The sequence below is a fragment of the Cupressus sempervirens genome, chromosome 4 (assembly GCF_028749045.1).
Source record: "Cupressus sempervirens isolate cs-2001-9-10 chromosome 4, ASM2874904v1, whole genome shotgun sequence".
Taxonomy (NCBI): Eukaryota; Viridiplantae; Streptophyta; class Pinopsida; order Cupressales; family Cupressaceae; genus Cupressus; species Cupressus sempervirens.
The window spans coordinates 913,402,216-913,426,883 of NC_143121.1; positions in this window are offsets into that span (position 1 = coordinate 913,402,216).

Below are 24,668 nucleotides of genomic sequence, written 5' to 3' on the forward strand. Positions count from 1 at the left end.
TAATTTTCAATCCCAAGAAGTATTTAATTTGCCAATCATAATCATCTCAAATTATTTCTTTGTTTCTTCTTAAAATGCCTCACTAGCTTCATCATCACCTCCAAAAATAATGTCAGCCATATTACAACAATCAGTAAACGATCTTTATTCTTTCTCAAGTACAAATTACTATCACCATTACTTTTCACAAATCCCAAACTAGTCAAATGTTTGTCCAATCTTGCATACTAGGCTCTAGTTACCTATTTCAATCCATACAATGCTTTGTTAAATCCACAAACCATTTCATTTTCTTCTATCAAAGGAAATCCATCAAGTTGTTCAATATATACCTCATCTTAAATCTCTTCATCTAGAAAATATGACTTAACATCCATTTGATAAACTTTGAAGTTCTCATTAGCTATATATGACAAAAACATCCTCATTACCTCTTATCTAGTAATAGGTGAAAAGTTTCTTCAAAATCAATTCCTTCTTATTGTGAATTACCTTTACAAACTAATCTTTCTTTTTTCTTACAAGTTCACCTCATTCATTCATCTTTCTTCTAAATACCCACTTAGTTCCAATAACATTCTTGTCTCTAGGTCTAGGAAAGTTAATTATGAAGTTTTTTTCTTTTCAATTTTCTCTAATTCTTCTTTCATAGCTTTTATCCAAAAATCATCTTTGCAAGCTTCATCTTTATTTTTAGTTTCAACTTGAGATATCAAACATAGTTCTTCACTGACCTTGTTCCTTGTCATAACTCCCTTGTTCACACTTCCAATGATTTGTTCCACATGGCGATTCTATGCAACATTCATGTTATGTGTTACTTTTTCAAATCTAATTTATGTTATAGGTTATTATCTTTGTAATTCATTTTGCAAATCAATGTTAGTTTTGTAAAATGATTCCTTCTCAACATTCTAATTGTTATTCCTTTGATTAGTCTCTTCATCAGTTTCATAATCAAATGTCCTTTCTTGAATTCTAAACTTTTCATCAACTCTCACTTTAGTACTTTCAACAAGAGTCTTCAATCTATGATTAAAACATCTATATACTTTATTCTTCAATGAATATATAAGAAATAATTCTTCAACATTTCTAGAATCAAATTTCCCAATATCAAAGTCTCTCTTAATGTAAAACTTACTTCCAAAGATTTATTTCATGCACTTCTTATTGTATATATTTGATATTCTATCAAATCCATATATAATGTTCACAACTACACATATGATATTGTACTTCCCTTTCTTTTAGTACGTATCTTCATTTCATCTCATTTATATGTGCATGTCTAGCTTGATTTGTTTATCATGCAAAATGAACACAAACCTTAACCAAGATCACACGATAACCACAAACTAGGGTATTGTAGAAAAAAATCACCTAATAACTAGGCCTCTAACTATCACCAATTTGAATAACATGAAAAATTGTAACACTTGCACAAGGGAATGAGTCAAACTTCCCCACTATCCATATCTAGAAGGGATACAAAGTTTATAGATAATACCTGTTCTTACAAAGAAGTGTTGGAAATATAAGAGGAGTAACTAAGAGGGGAGCAGTGAATCAGTTACCACAAAAATAAATCCTAGATCCCTTAGATATCAATATAAATCAAAACTAAACTCTATTGAAACTGAAAATAATATTGTAACTCGGTTAACACTGAATCACTCAACAAACACTAAGAATCTTTGTTACTCATAAATTACTAAAATATTTATTTCTTAAGATGTTTAGTGTTATTAACCACAATTAACTTGGTTATAGAAATAGAAAGAAAATAACATGAACATGTATGACACCAGGATTTAAAGTGGAAACCCAATTTGGAAAAAACCAATACTTGTAACTAGTTACTATTTTTCACTCTTCCAAAATGAGCCATGTTAGGAGCCAACCCTATTAAAGGTTACAAAACACACTATTAGGTGTGACCTTGGTAAAGGATTTAATCATCTAGTTATTAGTGGCCTTGTTAGAGGTCTTTAGACACTTCAATCTAGAAATGCCACCTCGTTAGAGGATTTGGCAAATAGCTGTTAAGCTAACTCTATTAAGCGGTTTAATACACTGCTAGAATTATCAGAGACTAATAATGATATGACCTTATTACTAATTTCAAATCTCTATTCTGGCTTGAATACATGATTCTCCTTGATCAGATAAAACTTTGCAGCTCGGTCAACTTAGGATATTCTACTATCCTTCCAATTCACTTCCTTGGTTTATCTTTTTAATCCCATGCTTCTCTTCATTAAATCCCACAACTTGACCTTATATTTATATATTTTTCCTTGTCAAGTCATCTTGAATACACTTACAAATATTCAATATTCATCCCTTAAGTTAGCTAGACTTAACAAATAAATTTATAAAACTAAATATACAGAATCAAGAATTTTTTTTTTAGCTGACCTAGCCTGGTCAACACTAACTTAGAAAATAATTTCTTTAGACTTCCTTTGTTAACTTCATGAACTTAGTTAACACTACATCTTGAATTGAATTCCCTTTGTTAATCAAGTGAGCTCAATTAACATAGGTTCCGTGCCAAATTCTCTTTGGTGCCCAAGTGAACTCGACAGACATTGTCTTCCTGCAAACTTCCTTTAGTGCCCGAGTGAACTCATCAGACATTGACTTTGAATCTTGATTATCTCTAGAATACTCGACAGAAACTGGAAACTATCTTCATCGCCCGAGTGAGCTGGACAGACATTGACTAGCAAAGACTTGACATTTTGTGTAACATCAAAGATTATATACAATTGAACAATTATTTTCAATAACAAGAAAATATGTTTAGTATTAAAAGAAGGTGAATGATACCTTCTTAGGAAATCTAATCCATGAAGTTGAAGGGATTCTCAACTAGAGTATGTTAGAAGAATCCATGCAATTGATAAGTGTTACAACAATATTTACATAGTTTCCATGATTTACCTATCTCAAGGTAGGAGCTTATGAAGTTGCTCTAGTGAAGCTACATAGATATGCATTATATTATTTTGTACTAGTAGAACTGTGTCATTAGCTGGCTCATATTAGCAAGATGTACTCGCCTAAAAGTGAGATACATATCTCTTTTCCTATAGAGCTTAGCTCCTATTAATGTAGAGCAATGTTTAATGCCCTCAATCATGAATTGGAGTTATTCAACTTTTAGTTTTAAAAACCAAGAATGAATTTTGACAAGGATTTGGATAGAACATCTAATGATAAAAATAGAATATTTGTTTGTACCTCATTTTGAGGATTTTTTAGAGGATTGTGTCAATGAAAAATAAGTTCTAAAAAGGTTGTGGAGCATATTTATTCTATTACAAATCATCATTTTTAGCCTAAAATTTTATATTTTGGGGATTGAGGAAGATGAGAGTAGCATATTAGACCCTATGTATGAGAACGCTCAACCAAGTCTAGTAGTAGAGATTGATTGATCATTACTCGAGAGTGATAATATAGAGTTCAAAACATTTTCCATCATCAAAAGAAAAAAACAAAGGCTCAATGAAAGGAATGCTAATAAGTTGTAATCTCATGAATAGAAGTCTACCAAGACTTATCAAGAACATAAATCTCATGGAAAATTTGTGGATAAAAGTGTTCGCATTTGTGGTGCAATTGAAAAGTAAAGTTAAAATTTTAGTTCCTAAAAGGAAGCTTGTCAGTCCTACAACCATTATTTCCCTTATTAGAGTTACTAGGTTCAAAAAAAAAAGGAAGGAAAAGGAACCACAAACATATGAGGATTTAATTGACCTAGATTCAAGAGAAGTAGAAAAGAAAAAAGTGGTAGATGGTGAAGTGGAATTTGATAAACTAGAAAAGGATTACTAGTCTTAGTTCACCATAGATCAGGGTAATACTACAAACTTTAGTCAAGACTTAAGTGTGATAAATCCTACACTCAACCAATATATTCCTCCAACAAACACACTTGATTCCACCCCCAAATGGCTAGAAGATTCTATAAATAAAAAGAGGAAATCAATCCCCATTGTGACACCTTTGGAAGATATGGTGGATAAATGCCTAGGACTAAGGATAATAATCTCAAGAGTACCTTGAGAATTCTTATAGATTATCAAAATGGTGGGTTGCAGAGATAGCCAAGCCCTTGACAAATGAATAATTTCAAGAACCCACTATAGGGGACTTCAAGTTGGAAAATGTAGATCTTGGGGTAGCAAATAGAGAGATGGATAACTACCTTCTTAATTTTATGCATCAAAGGTATTAAACCACTCATAAAAGCATTTCCATGATTTTAGTCCCCTATATTTTTCAAACTTATAGGATTAGGATTGAGTCAATATGTTGTCATGTTTGTCTCTAGATTGCCTTTAAGGAACTTCTCTTCTCATCTATTCCTTTTTGTACACCTAGGTGGGCATTAAAAAACAATCTAATGCATTGGTTCATATTAGGTGATTAGGAAAGAGAGGGTAAGTTTATTTCCTAGATGAGAAGAAAGTTGTTCATAAAACCATAATTCTATGATCAAGTATTTCATTGAAGGCATTATACATCTAAAAGAAGAGATCACATTGCATTAAGAACAAATGAAGACTAAAAGAATTTGGATCAAAGCCCAAAACCAAGGTGCAGATCACAGGAACATCATGGAAACCAAGAAGTGAAATCAAATGCAGGAGAAGCAGATAGATCATCAGAAATGGTGAAAGAACCTAGTCAAAGGTGGTAAGACTCTCTTTGAAATCCAATTGATGGCTTATATTTAATCTGCATGTCTATGTTGCAAAGTTGACAAGTCAAGTGGCTCAGAGATTAAATCCAGATCATCAGATGAAGACCAAATCAATGGATGACATTTTAAGATAAAATTATAATGGTCCTTAGAGATGTATCTTCTCAACTGTCATATCTTAGCAGATCAATGATGGTCATATGGTCACAAGGGTAAATCATGAGTTAATGTGGTGAAACAATGAAAACCAATTATCACATCGACATAGGGAGTTTAAGTTGACCACGAGTTAGGGTTGTGACAGAGCAAAAATAGTCTTCTAGCCAGTGATCACATCTTCACGGGTGATCAAATAGTTAAAAGTTTTTAGGTTGCGACCTGATGAAAGTGATAACAGTCAGCCTCAAATGGTAATCATAAGGTTGCAGGTTAGAATACATTAAATTTGTATCAAGTTGTGAAGATGTGAATTCCAAAGATTACATGGTCATAGGTAGTTATAGGTAACTTGAGGTTAATGTCATGTTGAAGCGAAAGTATGTGTTCGCACAGTCGCAGGTGGTTAGAATTAATCCTGAGTTAAGGTAGCGATAGAGAGAATGTGTATATCTGCACCATCATAAGGTTAAATACAGAGTTAATATGTCAAGTCATGAAATCATGAAAAGAAAACATGTGATGATATTTTAATTAGTTGCAAGGTTGCTAGCTAAGAAGCATTCAATACATTTTAAGTCGCGACCTGATGAAAGTGATAAAATTCAACCTTAAATGACCATTGCAAGGTCATAGGTTAGAAATGACAGTTAATTTTAATTTTGTGAAAGAATGATCATGGTTAATGTGCAACTGTCATTTAGTCACTATAGTTAGTAGAAAGGAGACATGTTAAGTTGTGACCTAGAAAAAATGATAATTCTAAGTAGTCATCATTGCTTCGCAAGCAGTTAAAGGTAGTCTAAAATCAGAGTGACAAAGCTATAAAATCTAGTAATCACATTGTCATAGGTAATCAGGTAGTTAAAGGTTTTTAAGATGAAAAACTACGAAGGGCACATAACAGTTAGAATCTCAAGATGTCGCATGGTTGTGAGGAGTTAAAGTTAATTTTGAGTTTAAGTGGTGAATCTATGAATAGTAAACTAGGATAGTGATTGTGTCATCACAATGGGTTAATCATAACTTGGTGTGAAGGCTACAAAGGAGTGAAAATAGGTGTTCACATGTTCACAAGGGGTTAAATGAAACCTTGAGTTAATACAATTAAACAACAAAAATCAATCGATTGCATCATCTCATCGAAAGAAGGTATTGTATGAATGATAGAGGGACCCACATAGGAAGTCACAAAGGAGAAATAAAGAGGATTATTAGGTTTTGATCATGATCATTGATAGGAGATCAATGATGGAGATTTAAACTTGTAGTGACTGTTGGGATATGAAATACAAATTTTGGCACCAAGATGAATGCTATAGATTAGAGAGGATTATGAGTCATTTTTGAAGGTTTATAATCATTTCTGCTTTCTTTCTCTAATGCATTGAATTGTAATCGATGACTGTTGGATTTATGAGTGATTCAAGTGCTTTGTTAATGTAACTGATGAATCTATAACTAGCTAAGAACCCTAAGAAGGGGCCAATATATGTAAATTTCTAAGTGGATAGAAAGGATCAACAAGTTTCATGCATAATTCTCCTCTTGTAGTAGAGACTATTGAGTGAGAATCGAGAGGTGTATGGTGGTGCCCCACTTTGCACCCCATAACCATTTTGCAAACTGGGAAATTTTGTGTCCTAGTTAGGCCCCAGGTATGTCTGAGTCTAATTTCAAGTCCCCTTAGGTGGAAGGAGTCTTCATCAGATTTTTCATCTTCCCCTTCCCCACATTTCATAGCCGAGTGGTTCTCCTTTATGTTGTGAGTCTTACGAGTAGCTTAGTATCTAATCTGATAGAGATTCCCGTAACATGCAAAGATTACTCACAAAGTTCCATTTGCTTGCAGCTTATCATATTTTCCATGAAAAGAATAAACTTGCAAAAATTTGGACTTCACCTTCTCCTTGGTGGGTTTCCAACCCATGAAGGCATTTCCCATGAAGAGCATCAAATGATGCATATGAGCCACAATAAGAAGAAGATAAAGTGCCTTGTGATGAATTCATGTTTCCTTTTATGATTATCTACCTTAGGAGGTATTAAAGATTCACCACAACTCTCAAAATCACCTTTGGCAGAAAATCAAAAAATTGACTTCTCCTAGGTGGGTTTTCCACCCATGAAGTTTGTTTTTTGCAAAAGGCAATTCTAGAGGAAATGAAATGAGAGGTGGGTCCCTAACTAAGATTCACATTCTTTATGGACATCTCCAAACCTAAGGGAAGCAATAAATTAGAAGGCAAAGTTGAAAAGAAGGCCTGGGTGGAGAAATGAAAACCGTCTTCTCCTCGGTGAGTTTTCAACCCATAAGGACAATTTTTTGCATTTAAAAGAAAATTAAGTTTATAATTGAATTGGATCCACATTTTGCATGCAAAATATTTCAAGAGGATAATGGAAACAATCTAATCATTGCAGGAAAGTTCTAATAGGTAGGATTTGATTTGGCGGATATTTTCTTACGGAGTACTCTGTTCATAACTTCCCTAAACTTAATGGGAAATGGGAAAGTGAGTGTGAAAGGATGGAAAGTTATTGTTGGGCCAACAGAATAGTGAAAAGACACCAAGTTATCTATTAAGACCCTACATTTACTATTTCAACGAATTTATCCTTTAATTCATTCGTGTGGTGCGAATCCTAAAGATCAATGGATGAATTGAGACTCCTATATAGATGGAAACATAAACAATTATTCAAACTACCACTCTTTCTTGAACTATTATTCTGTTAATTTGCGCAACTTTTTCAAATAACTATGGTTGTGAATTTGCTATCATGTTCTTCTTCTAGATTCAAAATTCAATTCATTCTCAGACAGAATGACAACCAGATTTGTGGGTTTTAACAGGCTGAATGGAATCAAGTCCACATTGCAAAATTTCACGGACACTTCTCTCCATTTTTATGATATACATGACTTTCAAAAGAGAGTAAAATCAGAGCCAATTCATCCCATAACTGAGAAACTTTGAGGATGTGGGCTAGTTGAAGCAACTAGTTTCCTAGTAGCAGTCCAAGCCAGAGAATTGATCTATGAATGCATAAATCACTACAATCTGGATACTAGGTAGATTGTATTACCTAATGATACGGTATTGATTTCGATTGATAGACAAACAATGGTGAATTGTCTACAAATTCCAAAGCAAGAAGAGTTTTCAAACTTGACAATTGGTGGAGCCGTTTCTGTGTTTTCTACAAAGAAAATGGTATGGAGAAAGGAGATTATGTAGACATGGTTTCAAAAGCTACAGAGCACCAAGAGTAAGGTCCCTAAGACCCTTTTTGGTACTAATCTCAAACCCAAGATTGTAGACATTCTAGTTCTCATGCACAGATTGAAAGGTGAGGTAGAAGCTCTAAATTTCGTTGAGCAATATTTCTTTTTGGTACAATTTATCAATTTGGATACTCAATATATTGACTAGTCTTATGAGGTAAGTGAGAATCATTCCAATGCTCTCAGTGCCGTGAAGTTCTAAAACAACTTCTATATGTCTTTTTTCTTATTTACATGCTAGCATCTCTACAGTTATGGTTGGGCCTCCCAAGGGTAGAAAATTTCCCTGATGATGTGAAGTCTTATGAATTCTATCCATGTTTGCAATTGGAAAATAGTTATGTTGAATATATAAGGGTTAATGATGTGTTTACAATAAGAATTTGCAGGGGTCTTCAAGGATGCCCGGAGAGGAGATTCAGTCCAGAAGTTATGGTGACTATTAGTTAGTTTGGAAGCTATTTTATCTAGTTCTCATCTTTCTCTTATTTACATCTTCCAGCTTTTGATGGATTCCCCTTGAAGCTATCAAGGTACTTGAGCGACATGATTATGTTGATCGAGATAGTGAGGCAAGCAATCCAAGTGAACGTGTTGAGTGGGAGTTTGAAGAAGAATGGATATGAGTTCCTTGTGAAGGTGGGAGCTTTTAGTTGTGAGTCTCATTCTAATGCAAAGAACATGTTGAAGGCCTTCGAGATGAAATGTAGATTGGAAATGTATGAGGTCTTAAGGCCCATGTTTGACCCAAATGGGTATGCATAGGAAGTTTTGCAAATTGAGAGTATGATCAAGCACATCACCATGGTCGAAGACTGCTGGGCAGATTGTAAAATTGAATTTGAAAGTTGGGACCATGCTTTTGCTAGATTTATAGTGGATCAAGTTAAAATGTATCAAGTCAACCTTAATGTTGAAGGAATCGAAGATGATGGGCATAATATATATAGTAATACATATTTAACAAAGATAAGAAATACACCTATTAGTTCAGAGCCCTATCAATATGTTGGGGGTGATTTAGATATTATGATGTCCTAAATTATTAAAAGGACCAGGAAGTGGGTAGAGTGGACTACAGCAAGAAGAAGCTAAAGTAAGAGCACCCCCACTCAAGCTCCTTCAAAATCTACTCCTACCTCCTTACAAGCTGACATATCAGGTGTGACCCTAGCCATCACTCAAGGACTAGCTCAACCAATAGGTGGAGGTGATCAACCTTCAGACAAGAACATTCCTTTGACAAAAACTTGTCAAGATGGCTCTTCTCCAGTGATTGGTGCTCAATTAGAAGCTAAGAAGAAAGTAGAGGAGCCCAAATATAGTGTTATTACTCTAGTTCCTTCACCTCATAGTAGTCTTGTTCCAACTACGAGTGCTACACTTCTCTAACCAAGTAGCCCTCAAGTGCAAGTAGTAGATTTGGGAGATGGAGGAAGCAGTAATAGTGAGTCCATCGAGTTAGATAAAGTAGCTAAGAAGACTGTAGAAATAAAGAAAGTTCAAAAGTCTTCAAAGCTTGTCTCTCAAGCCCAAAAGAACCCTTCTCCTCGACCACAAAAACAATGACTCTGGTCAAGAGGAAAATGTTTAGTATAGATTCACTCAGAATAGCTTCCAAGGTGATAGGAATTGATTCTTAGTTGCAAGACCCTCTAGAGAGAAAGAGAAATAGAAAGGATGAAGGGGCTCCCAGTAAGGACACCTTATCTCTTGTGGTTCACTCTGGATCTGCATTGAGCAAGGTCAAGAAGCAGAAGACCTTGTCTATTCTGGGACAAGATCCAAAAACATGGCACCTAACAATGGAGATTGTGAAACCTACCAAAGACAAGAGAATTGAAGATATGTCTGCCAATGATTTTACTCTACATTCAATAGATCTTGGCGAAGCCAAACATGACACCAAGGTTGGTTTGTGGAAGTCAACAAATGAGGTAATTGAAGGATAGTTGGAGAGCCTCAAATTGTCAAAGGTTAGGATGAAAGCAGAAATAGAAGAGTTGAACAAATTTATTAGACAATTGGTCACTCCACTGGCAAGTATCTCTAGAATGCCCATTACTAGTAATCCTATTGTCGTCGATGTTCAAGCACTTATCTCCTAGCTTTAGGAAGATAAGAATTTTGGCCAGATTGGTAAAGAATGGAGTGACAAGCTTAAATCAGAATGGCTCTTTGTAATAGAGCAAATCGGAAATGTTATCTTAAGACTAGAAACAAAGAAAGATAACATTTCATCTAATAGAAATACCCTAGCCATAGAGAGGACTAAAAGTAATGATTGTGTATCCTTGTTGAAGATGATTATTGAAATGAAATCAAAGGAAGTTGTCAAAGCTAAGATTTTTCCCAAAGGAGATGAGCCTTTGTTCGAATGGTTACAAAGCATGCAGTTCAAGCAGAAATGATCTTGGAGGTAGAGAAAGGTCTAAAGGAGAATAAGGAGAAGGTAAATAAAGATCAAGACAAAGATTATGAACTTCTAAAAGGAATACACACAAATTCATAGACTAGTGGGCAAGGAAAAGGAGTAATAGGAGTCACTGTCATGCAAAACAGTTTCTCCAATTTTATAGATAGTCTGACAAGAATATCTTCAGGGCACCAGAACAGAGTGTCTAAGCTTCAAAAACTTGGTGAATGCATACATGTGGTCATGGAGGAATTGCAAGATAGACTAAATGTCATCAAAGATTTGGCTATGGAACACTCCAGATGGCTCTTGAGATATACTAATGTGCATGTACAAAGACATGAAGAGTTGATTCTGATTATTGTTGCCACCAAGGCCTATAAGGAAAAAGCAAAGAAGGGAAAGAAGGCAAAGTGATTCATATTCTAACCTTTCCATTTTTATTTTGTAATCTTTGTAATAGACAAACTGGCTCTTTGCCATTTTTCATTTTTGAGAAGATGAACCGGTTAAACTTCCTTTGTAATGGTCATCTCAAAATCCTATATGTATGATAATGAAAGATAAATAAAAAGTCGACAAATTTTTGGTATGAAAGACTTGATGTTTCATAGTCAATTGAATGGTATTTTTGTATCAATCATTTTTTTTCCATTTAAAATAGTTGTTATTAGCTTGTTGTTTCTCTTTATCTGGAATTGAAGTGGGGAATAAACAGAGTTTTGTTTCCCCTATTTTAATACAACAAGTTGAACGTGATAGGAATTATCACGTAAAACTCAAAGATATTCTTTAGATTTTTTCATTCAATATAATATTTTTTCACAAATTAGTTCCTAGATAGATCAATTGATTTCAATATGAATTCATAAGATGTGTGAGTTCATTAGATTTGACTAACCTTCAAAATGTCACTTCTTACCTAAGTTGAATTCCTTATAGGTTTGACTTAGTTTTCCTTTCCTGTTCTCTGGTTAAGAACATACCCTATTAGATTTAGGAATAAACAAAATTCATTGTAAATTCATAATAAAGAGTTGTACCTAACAATTCAGAGGAAATTAAATCTTCAAGAAGCCACTTTCCAAACTATTGTAATCGAAATTTGTTCATAAATTATTGCATTTGTGAGTCAGAACTCGAGAGAACAAATTTGTTTACCAACATATGGAATGAAGTGATGCAGGCGCATCTCATTACTAAATCATTTCAAAGGTCCAAGATTCTCCATATATTTTAAATGGTCAATTTTAATAATTTAGGATTATGTCTTAGTGGATAGAATTAGGTGTTTTATTAAATAAATGTTATAGTTTTAGTCGGATATGTTAGAGAGTTAGAGGAAAGGGTTAATGATGTTAGTGTCGGTTTTAGAAAGGATAAAATTAGTAATAGAAATGCCATGTGGTCAATAATTAAAAGAATCTCATCAGAAAGTTGGTGGCAATTTTAAGAGTGTTCATAATGATGAAAAAATGGCTATGGAATAAAAGAAACCGTTTCATATTCCTTCTATTTGGAGGAAAGTCAGTGTTCTTTAAAAAGCCAATCCTATTCTTAGCAGTTACAAGAATATCCATGATTGTTGCATGGTATTGATGGTAAAGCATCTTTCAGATTCCTATTCTTAGCAGTTACAAGAATATCCATGATTTTTGCATGGTATTGATGGTAAAGAATCTTTTAGATTCCTATTCTTAGCAGTTACAAGAATATCCATGATTGTTGCATGGTATTGATGGTAAAACATCTTTCAGATTCCTATTCTTAGATGGAAAAGAAAATGTTTTTATTACTACTGGACAGCAAGGCCAGTCAGACTTTGGTTATTAAAAAGCCAATCTTTTATGTAAAAAAAATGATTTGAACTTGGGGAGGAATGTGAAGTTTTATGTCTCTTTTGGTCTCCTGTGTTTTTTTTTTTCAAGATTATGGTTCTACTGTTATGCTTCATATATCTCTCATGGCAATCAGTTTAGGGAATAACAATTGCAGAAAAAATGTACTCTGATGCGGGGTCAATATCTCGGGTTTGAACCATTGGATTTCTCTCAAATTTTTATATGTTGTTTAAAACCTAGTTATGCCAAATATCAACGGTTGGATTGAGTAAATATTTTCTGGTTCGAAAGTTATTCATGTCTGAGTGTGGGTCTATCCGAAGGCAGCAAGAAGATATTTTGGGGGATTTTATTTTCAAAGTTTTGTTTATTGAATCTGATTTTAGTGTGTGATCCTAAAGGTTGTAGATGCCCCTTTAAGAAACTCAGTTGAGTGATTTATTCCTCCTAAGTTTTCCAAGGTGTGGCTCTGCATCATTTTTGGTATCAGAGCTCAGTAAAAGGTTTGGGAAAAAGTAGTTGTGTGATTGTGAAAGATTGAGAGAAATAGTCTGAGAAGAAGTCCAGGAGACTACATAAGAAGAAAATAACCTAGCTGAGGAATGATGGGACAAGAAGAAGCAACTTTATTGTATCTTTTTAGAAGGTATCGACAGAGAAAGGATTCTAAACAGAAGGAGATAGAGGAAAAGAAGAAAAGAGAGAAAGAAGAAAGGAGAAAACAAAGAGAAGAGCTAAGCAAGATAGAAGAGGAGATAAACAATTTGAGAAGGAGACTTGAGGAGAATGACACCAAGTTGAAAGAGAATAAAGCTAAGTTGAAAGAAGTGCAGCAAGAACACAAAGTGCAACAACAAGAAGTGCAGCAAGTATCTCTTGACGAGAGCAGTAACAAGACAAGCCCTATTGGATTTCAATGCAAACAATCTGTGGTTGGAACAGTAACATGTCCTTTGAAAATAGAGAAGAGTACAATGCTGGAAGGTACTCCTATGAAAAATATTTTGGAGGTTGAAGATAAGAAGGAAGAAGTGATTCAAAACACATAGGTAGAGGATGAAGAGTTAGATCAAGAAGAGGAAAACAATCCATTAGAAGGGCATAGACCGCAGGTGAATGTTGGTGTAGAGACTAAGAGTGAACAACAGGAGGTTGTTGTTGAACCTTGTGAGGAAAAGGTTCTTGCAGATGAAGAAGAGTTGGTGACAGGTGTGGTTGCAAACAATATTTTCCCAGATGATGGAGATGTTGACACAAATGATCAGAAAGGAAAAGATGTAGTGAAAGGAAAAGATGTAGTCATGTTATAATTCCACTTATAGCTAGCATGTCTAGGTTTCTTTCATTGTCTCCTATTGAGTTGTCATTTTGCATGATGCTTAACGATAGGAATCCTTTCAAACTCCTCTCTTGAAAAGCTAATGTGGGATCAACTCCAAGGTTCTGAGTGATCTTGCGACCTATTGGAATCCGCTTAGTAGAAGATAAATGTGAGTGTTCACGAGGAAGCCTTTGCTAGTTCTAAACAATTTCAGATAAAGTGTTGAATCTACTTGTTATCTCAAAAAAAGTAACCACACAAAAATAAATATATTTTTTATATTTTTTTGTTTATAATGAATGCAATTTTAACTATGCAACTATATATATTCCTAAATTAACCAAGTGTTTGTAAAAGAAAATAATGAAGATAGTGTAACAAGAAGTTTAAGTAAATGACTTGAAAAGTAAATCCCTAACGGACATAAGCCACAAAAACAAAATGTTTGTAAATTAAGCCTTTGAAAAGATCAGTAGGTAACCAATCAAAATAGGATCAACACTTTCTTAATTCCACTAATGCAATCTTCAATGGGAATTCAGTAACTATAAGATGTTTCACGTTTCATCATATCACAAGGCCATGAAAAGTACACTTGTGTGAGACAAAAAGCTATGCAAGAACAATAGGGTGATCTCTTCTCCAACTAAGTAAGTCAGCAGAATTTGTAAACATGTGGGAAACACTAGAATTAAAAGATCACTCAATCAAATTAACACAACAAAACTATTAGCTCCATTATACTCCATTAACACACATTCACAAAATATAACACACTCAGGCAAGAATAACTACACTACAAATGAGAGGAACAATAGCATATATTACTGCATCAAAATGATGGCCTAGAATACATATTACATTCCTAAATTTATAAGAAATCATCTCCTCAATTTATGTTGACAGTGAGAGATCCTTTTATACAAACATATGTTTCTAAACTAATTTAAATAATCTATTTATGTACAAACTAACTCTCTAACTGGTGCTAAGTAGGACTCCACCCTTGTTTATATCATTTAATGGGTGCATGAGCCTTTACATGTCTTAAAACAAAGAAAGCATGAGAGAATAAGAAAAAGAAAGCCATTAGATGGTGTAGGAGTCTCTGGAGATGCCAAAAATAGAAGCTCAACCTTCTTTGATTGTTTGTAGGAGTTAAACTGCCATTAGAATGTATTTCTGATGCATGGAAAGCTCTAAATTTGGAACTGGCAGTTAACTATCGACACACCTCTAAATTCTTCAAAAACTTATAGTGCACCTTTTGCACCATGGAAGACAGGTCCAAAAAATGCAAAATTTTACCAAGTGTTAAAATTGAAATTCTAGCTTCTTGGTTTTGTTTCCCTTCATACCAAAGCTATGTCTGGATATTTTCTCTTGAATTTCTCTATAATCTCTGTCACTTTGGTTGCATCTGGAAAATCTAAAGCATCATATTTATCTTTTACTTTTTGTCAATAGTTTCCCACCTCTATGCAAGTCTCTACAAAATCTCCCAATTTCACATCCAATTCTAGCAATACCTCTTTGGTCTTAAATGTATGTCTGATATCATCCTTCATATAACCTCTTGTCATATCTAATTTCCCTTCTTTTTGCCCAAGAGGAGTCCTATCAATGAGATACGAGGATTGAATGATTTATGTAGCTTCTAGTTCATGCTCTCTATACTAGCTTTCTGCTTGATTGTATGTTAATCTAATGTACTAATCTACCCTTGGAAGATGGAACACTTTCTCTATATTCTTAGGCCTCAGATCTAGAATGATCTCTCTAGTTATGCTTTTTACCACTCTTTCCTCCAAAACATAATTCTTTGCCAATGCCATAAACCAACTCAAACGATTGTACTGAAACTGGGTGTGAAGCTACGTTTACTAACCCCAATCTTATAAGTGTAGACATCATGGGGGCCTCTCATTTGGTTTGTTGCATAGGGACAAGAATTTGTTCCAGTCAATATGGCCTAGCTCAGTGTCTCAGATCTCTGAATATGCATCCTAAAAGTGCGACTTCGATGAAACACCTTGAAATTTGAAGACCACCAATTTTGGAGCCATCTTTACAATGAGGGAGGACAAGGAGGAAGCCATTTTATCTACCCAAAATAGACATCCATTATTTTGGAAGGTGGAAAAAATTAATTTAAATAAACCCTAATTACTAAAAAAAATGACCTAGAATGTTAAATACTGTTAAAACACCCAAAAAACCCTATTTTAGCTCTTGTGAACAAAATTTGGCCTTGTGCACCTTGAGGGTGCGCTAGGTGTGCTATTCCTAATAAAAAACCCAACACTAAGGGTGTGCACCTAGCGCACCTTGTGGGGTGTGTTACGTGCACACCCTTATAATGTAAAATTTATGTTAAGTGTTGAAAACAAGATGTGTGCTATGTGTGCACCCTTACTTTGCAAGTTGGGGGATGCTCTACCTTTGAAAGGTGCACATGTGCGCACCTTGGATAGGTGCGCACATGTGCACCTTTCACTTAGGTGAATGCTTTTGTTTTATAAGTTTTTGTTAAGTGTTTTGGGAAAAAAAAAAAGGTGTGCACCTTCTAACATAGTGTTTGTGTGTGTGCAGGTTCAAAGAAGATTAGTGCACCTCACAAAGTGTGGAGGGGCGCTCACCTGAATGAAGGAGAAGAAAGTAAATGGAGAGGAGGAGGAATCTCAGGCTTTTATAGGCCCTGGATGTTGGGCACCCTTTTGGGGTGCACACCTGCACCAATGTGCATGTGCACACTTCCAAAGGGAAGTACTTCGTACTAGGGGACTTAGCACACTAGTACACTTTGAGAGTTGCACTATGTGTGCTAGGTGCGCTAGTGCACCCATTCCACATACAAAGTTCATTTTTTCATCTTAAAACTCCAACTTTCGACAAATGGGTTTTTTTGGTAGAGAGCTAGACTAGGCATAAACACTAGGTTGACCCCTAAAAAAGACTCAGACCCTGGACTAGGGACCTGGAAAACAAAAAATTATACTAGGGGATCCCCATTTCTAGGAGAAATGGGGCATGCATTGTGAAACCACAACAAATATCCTTGACAAAAGGGAAGAAATGGCAAAGGCATTTCTTCATTAGCAAAAATTCCTCTAATATGTGTCAAACAACAACTGAATCCTAAATACTCCAAGCATTTTTTGAGTCACTTCATAGTCAAAACCTTAGAATCTCAAATCTCCAAGTTCAGTGTGTGTTCAAAATATCCATTTTCTTTGACATCTCAAAATGCAATCTATCAAAATCTTCCAACAACTTGGAATTAATCTTCCACCCTGTCGGTCCATTCATTGGAAATCCTCATGAAAGTTGTTTATCAATCACTTGTTTGACCAAATAAGAGAATCAGTCTTGAGGGCTCTTAATGGGTTCTCAGTTTTCATTTGAAGTCCTGGGTAATCTTCTAAGTAATTTATTCACGTAGCTCGCATGTCACCATTTGATTCTTTGATGAAGCAATTATTTTGATACTAGATAGCTTATTTGGAGTGTGTATCCCTATAGTTAGATTACCTTTCTCAAAATTTTTAGAATCTTTCATTCTTAACACCATTTTTCATTTTTCATTTTCTTTTTGTACCCTGACCATGCTTAGACTGTGTGGCCAAGACATTGGTTTCATTTCTTAGATTCAACCTTTAGTTAACATCCCTTGTGTTCCTTTTTTAAGAACTTTATGGAAAATCTCACGCCAAACAATGATCTTAGAAATTCCTTCAAGATGACCCTTTTGTTTGACTAGGTAAGGTTTGGAATATCCCTTGCTACCATTGACCTTGGTTCAAGAACACCTAAGATAATCAATCTTTAAATTTGCAAAGTGTTGAAAACTTGTTGATCTACAATTTTGATTTCAAGACTAAAAGTCCTCTATTAATGCAAGTAACATTCATTCTTCAGTTGGTATAAGAAATGAAATCATTTAAATGTTTTGAAAAAGAAATACCTCTTCCCAAAAGTTGAAACCAAAAAAAATGGTTTAAAGGAGATACATCAAGATAACAATCTTGAGTGCACCTAACCCCCAAACTGACGCAACTTTGAAAGTAAACACACAACTGAATGTAAACACACTTGCAGAAATAAACACACTTGCAGAAATTTTTAATTTTTAATTTTAATTTTTTGCTTTTAGGCCTCAAAGTAATGTTTCAAGAACTGACCATTGACTGGCAATGGAACCAATTCTCCTTGTAAGGAACTCAACCTAAAAGTATTTTCTCCCATAATTTCCATAATCTGATAAGGGCCAATCCACAAGCATTGAAATTTAGTGTGGGTGCCTAGCTTTTCTTTTTCCTTGTCCCATAGTAGAACAAGGTCAGATATTCTGAAAGATATTATCATAGCCTGCTTGTTGAACCACCTTTTAACGACAACTTGATGTTTTGCCATGTACTCCAAAGCATTTGTCTATTTCTCATCCATCTCTAAGAGATTCATTAGTCTGATCTAAACCCTATCAGCATCTTCAACATACCCACTCATGAATTTCAAAATAGGAATCCTAAGGTTAAGTGGGAATACTAAGGTTAAGTGGGAATACTAGCTCTTGTTCGTAGATGAGCAACTATGGAGATGCTCCCAAAGCATTCTTGAACCTAGCTCAGTCTTTCCATAATGCATATTTGAGTTGAGTATGAAAATCTTTAGGATTTTCCTTCAAAAAACATCTTATTACCATGATCAAGTTCTTATTTGTAGATTCAGCCACACCATTTCCTTATGGATAATAATTCAAAGATAAGTTGATTATAACCTAATTTTCAAGTGCCCATTGAGTAAGGAATATTGATGCAAAAGCTTATCCATTATCGCACACTAGAAAGAATGAAATCCCAAATTTGGTAACAACGTGCTCATCCAAGAAGTTTGTAACCAACTTTGCCATGCAATTTCTGAAAGTCTCAGCTTCTGTCCAACGCTTACAATAATTGGTAGTTGTAAGAACAAAAGTGTGTCTAATTGATGATGGTGGGTTTACTGGACCAATGAAATATGGCCCCCACTTTGCAAAAGGGCATACCTCGAACATTGGTTGTAACAAAATTGCAGGATGTCTTTCTCTGTTAGCACTAGTCTAACAAATGTGGCAAGTACGTACATGTTCAAGAGTATCTTTGAAGATCGTAGGCCAGAAATAACTTGATCTTAAAATCATATGGGTCATAGCCTCTGTTGAACCATGTCCTATACCATATTTATCATGAAACTATTCTAAAACCTCTTTTACTTCTTTGCATCCCAAGCATTTTAGATAAATCCCTTCATAGTTCCTTTTGTATAATTTTTTGTCATGTAGCATGTAGGATTTGCATTTCATTTTGAGTCCCTACACTGTGAACTATTCATCTAATTGGGGTATTGATTTTGTAAAAGATAGTAAACAATATCCTGGTACCAAACATCGGTTATTGTACCTTGGTCAATATCAACTTGAGATACTATAATCTTCTTCTGATCTTCCACCTCTGTTTCAACATCAAATCAAAATTTCTTTTCATCTTCAATCTGGTAATCAACTATCATTTTTTATAATCCTTGCCCTCTTACCAACTTCATGGGTTGAATCTCTAAATCAAATTCTTGAAGGATTGCCATCTATTTTCCTTGTGAACCTTTCACCTAGTTCATTTTGCATCAGTAATGCCTTAACCATAGGATTGGGCACAATCACATATACCTTGCTCCTTAGTATAGAATGGCGAAACTTCTTTACCACTTTGATTAAAGAAAAAGACTATTTATCAAGGTTAGAATAGTTTATCTCAACCTTTTTCAGGGGGCAACTCATAAAAGTAACGAGCCTTTCATCTTTGTTTTCCTTCTTCAATACTATAGCTGTGGAAATAGCCACTTTGATATCCTCAAATAATTTATTAATCTTTGGAACCTTTTTTTTTTGCTCCCTTTTTGAGTAAATCATTAAGGGGGTGAGCTATCTCAGCAAATCCACTTATGAACTTTCGCACAAAATTTATCTTCCCAAAGAAAGACTTAAGTTACTTTCAACTGTGAGGAGGTGACAACTTCATAAAGGCTTCAATTCTATCAAGATCAATGAAGATTCTAGCTTTAGAGATGATGTGGCCAAGGAGATTTCCTTTAGTAACCCCTAATGAACATTTCTTGGGATTAAGTGATATGCCATATTTACGACATCTATTGAATACCCATCTTAAATTAGAAATTTGAGTGCTTTGGTCCTTTGAAAAGACAATTAAGTCATCCATGTAGATGACTATACACTTATAAATTAATCCCTTAATTGCTTCATCCATGGCTCATTGAAATGTAGCCCCTGCATTATCTAGCCAAAAATGTATTCTTCTGTAAGAAAAAGTTTCCAATTTGGTCATGAAGACCATCTTTAGTCTATCCTCTTCATCAACCATTATCTAGTTATATCTCGAATATCCATCCAAGAAAGACATCATCATAGAACCATTGAAAATTTGTAGGACTTCATCTAGTGAGGGCAAAGGGTAGTTATCCTTCTGAGATGCTAGGTTCAAATTACAAAAATCTACATAAAGACAAATCTCTCCAGTCTTTTTCTGCACAGGAACCAAGTTAGCCACCCAAGTAGAATGGTGAATGGGGAAAATAACTTTGGCATCAAGAAACTTCTCAACTTCCTTCATTATCAACAATTCAATAATAGGATTAACAAGTCTTTGCCTTTTTCGAAAAGGCTTGGCATCTAGTTGTTGATCTCATATTGGTTTTGACAAGTGAGTGTCAACACACTTAAGCCATTTACTCAGTTCATGTCAAACTAGTAATACATGTCGAGCACAACATGTAAATATTAGACCATTTCAACTTGCAATGAGTGCTAAGTCACTCAGGTGCCAAGCAGATAGACCATGTCAAGTGATTTAGGAGCCAAGTAAATAGTGGATGCCAAGTAATGCGGGTGCCGAGCCATAGTATGCAGAATAGTGCATGTTGAGTATTAGAGACTTCATATGTCGAGTGACATAATTTTGACATATTTATTTGTAATGGCATAAACAACTATGTAAACTATTTTTGAGCCGAGTTAAATATAGATTTTGATATTTTGGAGATAAGGACAAATCTATATTTGGATTCCCTATGCAATTACATGCAACCAATTAGAAAATGAGAAGGATTAAGTGGCAAAAAAGATGAATCTCAATCACAAATTCATACCTAACCCTAAGACACCAAAGTCTTCTTAAGGAGGATGAAGCCCTAAACTCTTTATGAAGAATGGATAGAGGAGTGAATGGTATGGAGAGTTGAAGAAGCAAACAAGATATTTTGCAAAGCATTCAAGGTGATTTAGAAGTCATAGAGTGAATTGTAGAATTAGATTGAGATGAACAGAGGATAGAGAAGGATACACCATTGAGACATCTTATCGTGAAGGATCAACAAGATTATTGTTTAGAGGTGATCTGTTATCAGGCAAGCAAGTGCCAATTGCAGGATCTATGCTAAGACATTTTAACAGGTGATTTCAGTTAAATCTCTTAACAGAGTAGTCCTAACAGGCTATATGAAATCCTTTAACAGGGTGCTTACTTAGTTGTAAGTTGAAGTCCTCTAACAAGGCACACTTCTATCAGGGTGTTGAAATGCTCTAACAAGGTGAGACCTAACAACTTGTAAGCCTTTAATAGGGTAGATAATTTTTCATGGTCAAATCATTGTAACCTTCATTGGATACACTTTATTACTACAATAGTGAAGATTTATAGGTGTCATCCCCACCCTAGTTTTACCTTCTCACTTGGAGGGTTTCTAGGTAATCATATCTGGTGTTATGTGTATGAATTCTTACATGGTTATATGACTTAGATGCATATGCTTTACATGTTACTTCAACTTACTTATGTATGTAATGAATGAATGGTGGAAGTTTTATGGTTCTAAGTTTAAACTATTGATTCACACACCCACCCTAGAAGTTTACTCTTTCCCCTTGTAATTCCAACAATTGGTATTAGAGCCTAGTTATCTAAAAGAGAAGCTTTGTAGCTTTGAGGAAAGATCTTGAAATGGAAGTCTACAAGTTGGGAAGGACTATTGAAAATCAAGAGATTGAAATACATCTTATTCTACATCAATCGAATGAGACAAGAGAGGAACTAAAGAAATCCTTGAAGAGAAGGAACGAGATTGCTATTGTGGAGAATGACACACTATGCAAAGAGATAGACACTACCAAGCTATTTGTAGATGGTGACTCCAATGAATTTGATGCAGTAGTTGCAGATCTAATGGAAAAGAATAGAATCCAAGCTGAGAAAATCATAAATCTCAAGCTAGAGCAAGAATCACAAGTTATATTACTATGTGAGGTAATTGAATTAAAGAAGGCTATGGAAGACAAAGCCATGATTGAAGAAGAAATTTTTTTTTTTTGCCAACAAATTGGAAGAGAAGTCGGCAAAGTTAACCAAGATTTTTAGCATGCAATTGGATACTCTAAGTCAAATGATGAATGCCAACTATGAATTGAATGTCAAGGACATTGAGATAACTACATTGAAATAATAGAATGTCACAATTTCAAGATAGGAAGCATTGGAGACATGGAGATAAGAGGTGCATATAATAGATTGTGTGAAAATGGTGTCTTGAAAGAGGAATACAAAATTGTTGAGAAAAAGGGTTTGAAATGAGCCCTAGATTTTTTGAATGTATTCAAAACAAAATGGATTTGAATTGTGTTGAGCAAAATTTATGATGGTTCTTTATGGCTAGATGGAGGACCTATCAAAAAATCCAAGGGAATAATCCATAGGGTTACTAGCTAACCAACCCTAGATCAACCAAAGACACTCAGGAGTGATTCCAAGGAAGTGATTGAGAAGAATACTAGAGTAGTCTAGAATTAGAGAGGTATGACTATAGATACCATCACTGATCCATTGCTAAACTTTGTTGTAAGGGTAATCTCACATAAATTTTATCAATCTAGGAGATTGAATAGTGTACCCTGCATAACTATGCATGTTGGTTATAAAATTGTCAAGAAAGATCATACATATGATCTAGTAGAACTTCAACTACAACAATTGATGGAGAACCTTGGAGCTATAAGGAAAACCAAGAGTACACAGTGCAAGTTTGGTTCTATGTTGGTTTATATATTATTTTATGTAAAGAACACATTTCTCTCATTTGGTACTATAGGATGGAAGACAAATAGATCAATTATAATGTAGATTAATGAGTGAAATGAGAAATTAGGAGAAAACTTTGAAACTATAATGACTACTTATTTTAAAGATTTTAAGAAGTCAATTAAGCAGAGACTTAGGATTCCAATTTCCTTAGTCGAGAAACATTATAATGATGTATGTTTTCTTGTTGATGCTGATTACACATTTGTGCAAGCTCTCACACCAAGGGTAAGATGGTTAAGACCCTTAGGTTATGAGGTAAATGTAGATGAAGCCTTAGTAGCCATAATAGACCTACTTGTAGAGAAAGTAGATAAGACTGCTAAAGTCTTTGGAAACTATGAGATGGTGAAATCAAAGATTACCATGGAATTAAAAATTGCCTCCATAATCAAGAAGAAGAATAAGTTGGTTAAAAAGCTAAAAGAAAAGTTTGGAGAAGGTGCAGAAGAGGAAGAGGATGAAAAGGAAGACCAAGCACAAGCATAAGAACCTCTAGCTTTGACTCAAGGCATGGGAGAAGATAAAGAAGAAGAGGAGACCACAAATGCCAAGGAAGAAGAAGCTAAGGAAGCACCTACCACTACCAAGTCAAAGAAGAGAAAGGAAAAGGCACATCTAGTGGCAAAGGCAAAGAAAGTTGTAAAACCTAGCCAATCCAAGCCTATTGCACCTACCACCAGAGCTAGCACACATGCAAATACTCAAAAGGCCAAGGAAAAGTCAAAGCAAATAGAGCAAGGTGGCCAGCAATAGAAAAGACAAAGAATAAAATATGTGGCACAGCCAGATTCTGATGAAGAAAAGATAGAATCAGATGACAATAGTCAATTCATGGTGGAAAGTCACAATCTTCTCTCTGATCTTGAGAACTTAGTTGAAAATGTCAAGAGCAATGCAGATTTATTTGGTTTTAAACATATTAACTTTGATAAACTGGGAAAAGAAGAGAAAAACCAAGTGGAAGAGACATTATATGCCATGATGTCAAAATTTAAGAACACTCCACTAGAATTTACCAACCCAATACCAAGAGGTTTATATGATATTGTTGAGCAAAAATGGCATTATTGTCTGAATTTGGAAAGATAGATCAAGGAAACAACATTAGCCCAAGTAATGCTAGAGTTGAAAAAGGGATAAATTGTTAAGGTTGTCAAGAGATATGTAGTTAGGTTCACACCTAAATATACCAAAATAACATTGAAGATGTGGTCAAGAAATCAACTCAAATATGGAAACTTATCTATGGGTTGACCATTGTGAAGCAAGGAGAAGCTAACCCTTCAAAGGGTAAACATGATGATAAGGATGATGATAAGGAAAATGATGAGAAGGAAGATGATAAAAAAGATAATATAGTTGGGGAAAAAATAGAAAATAAAAATGATGACAAGGCAATAGCTAAGCAATAGCAAGATGAATAGAGTGTGTAGGACACACAAGTGTCGAGTTTCAATCCTCCCCATGACACAACCAAGACCTCTGAAACCATAATTTTTAAGGATGTTTCTGATGCATCATCTCAAAACATCAATCCACTTACTGTAGAAGATCTAAAGAAGATATTGGATTGGTCCACACTTCAACCCAAATTATGTGGCAATCTAGTTTTGGTTGGTGCAGAAGAATTACAAAAGGCAGTGACTGAAGTCACAAGGGAGAAGGTGAATCCACAAGAACCACCTTCAATCATCCCTTTAGTTACTAATGTACAACCTTTGGTTCAAAAAAAAGTAGACACATCCA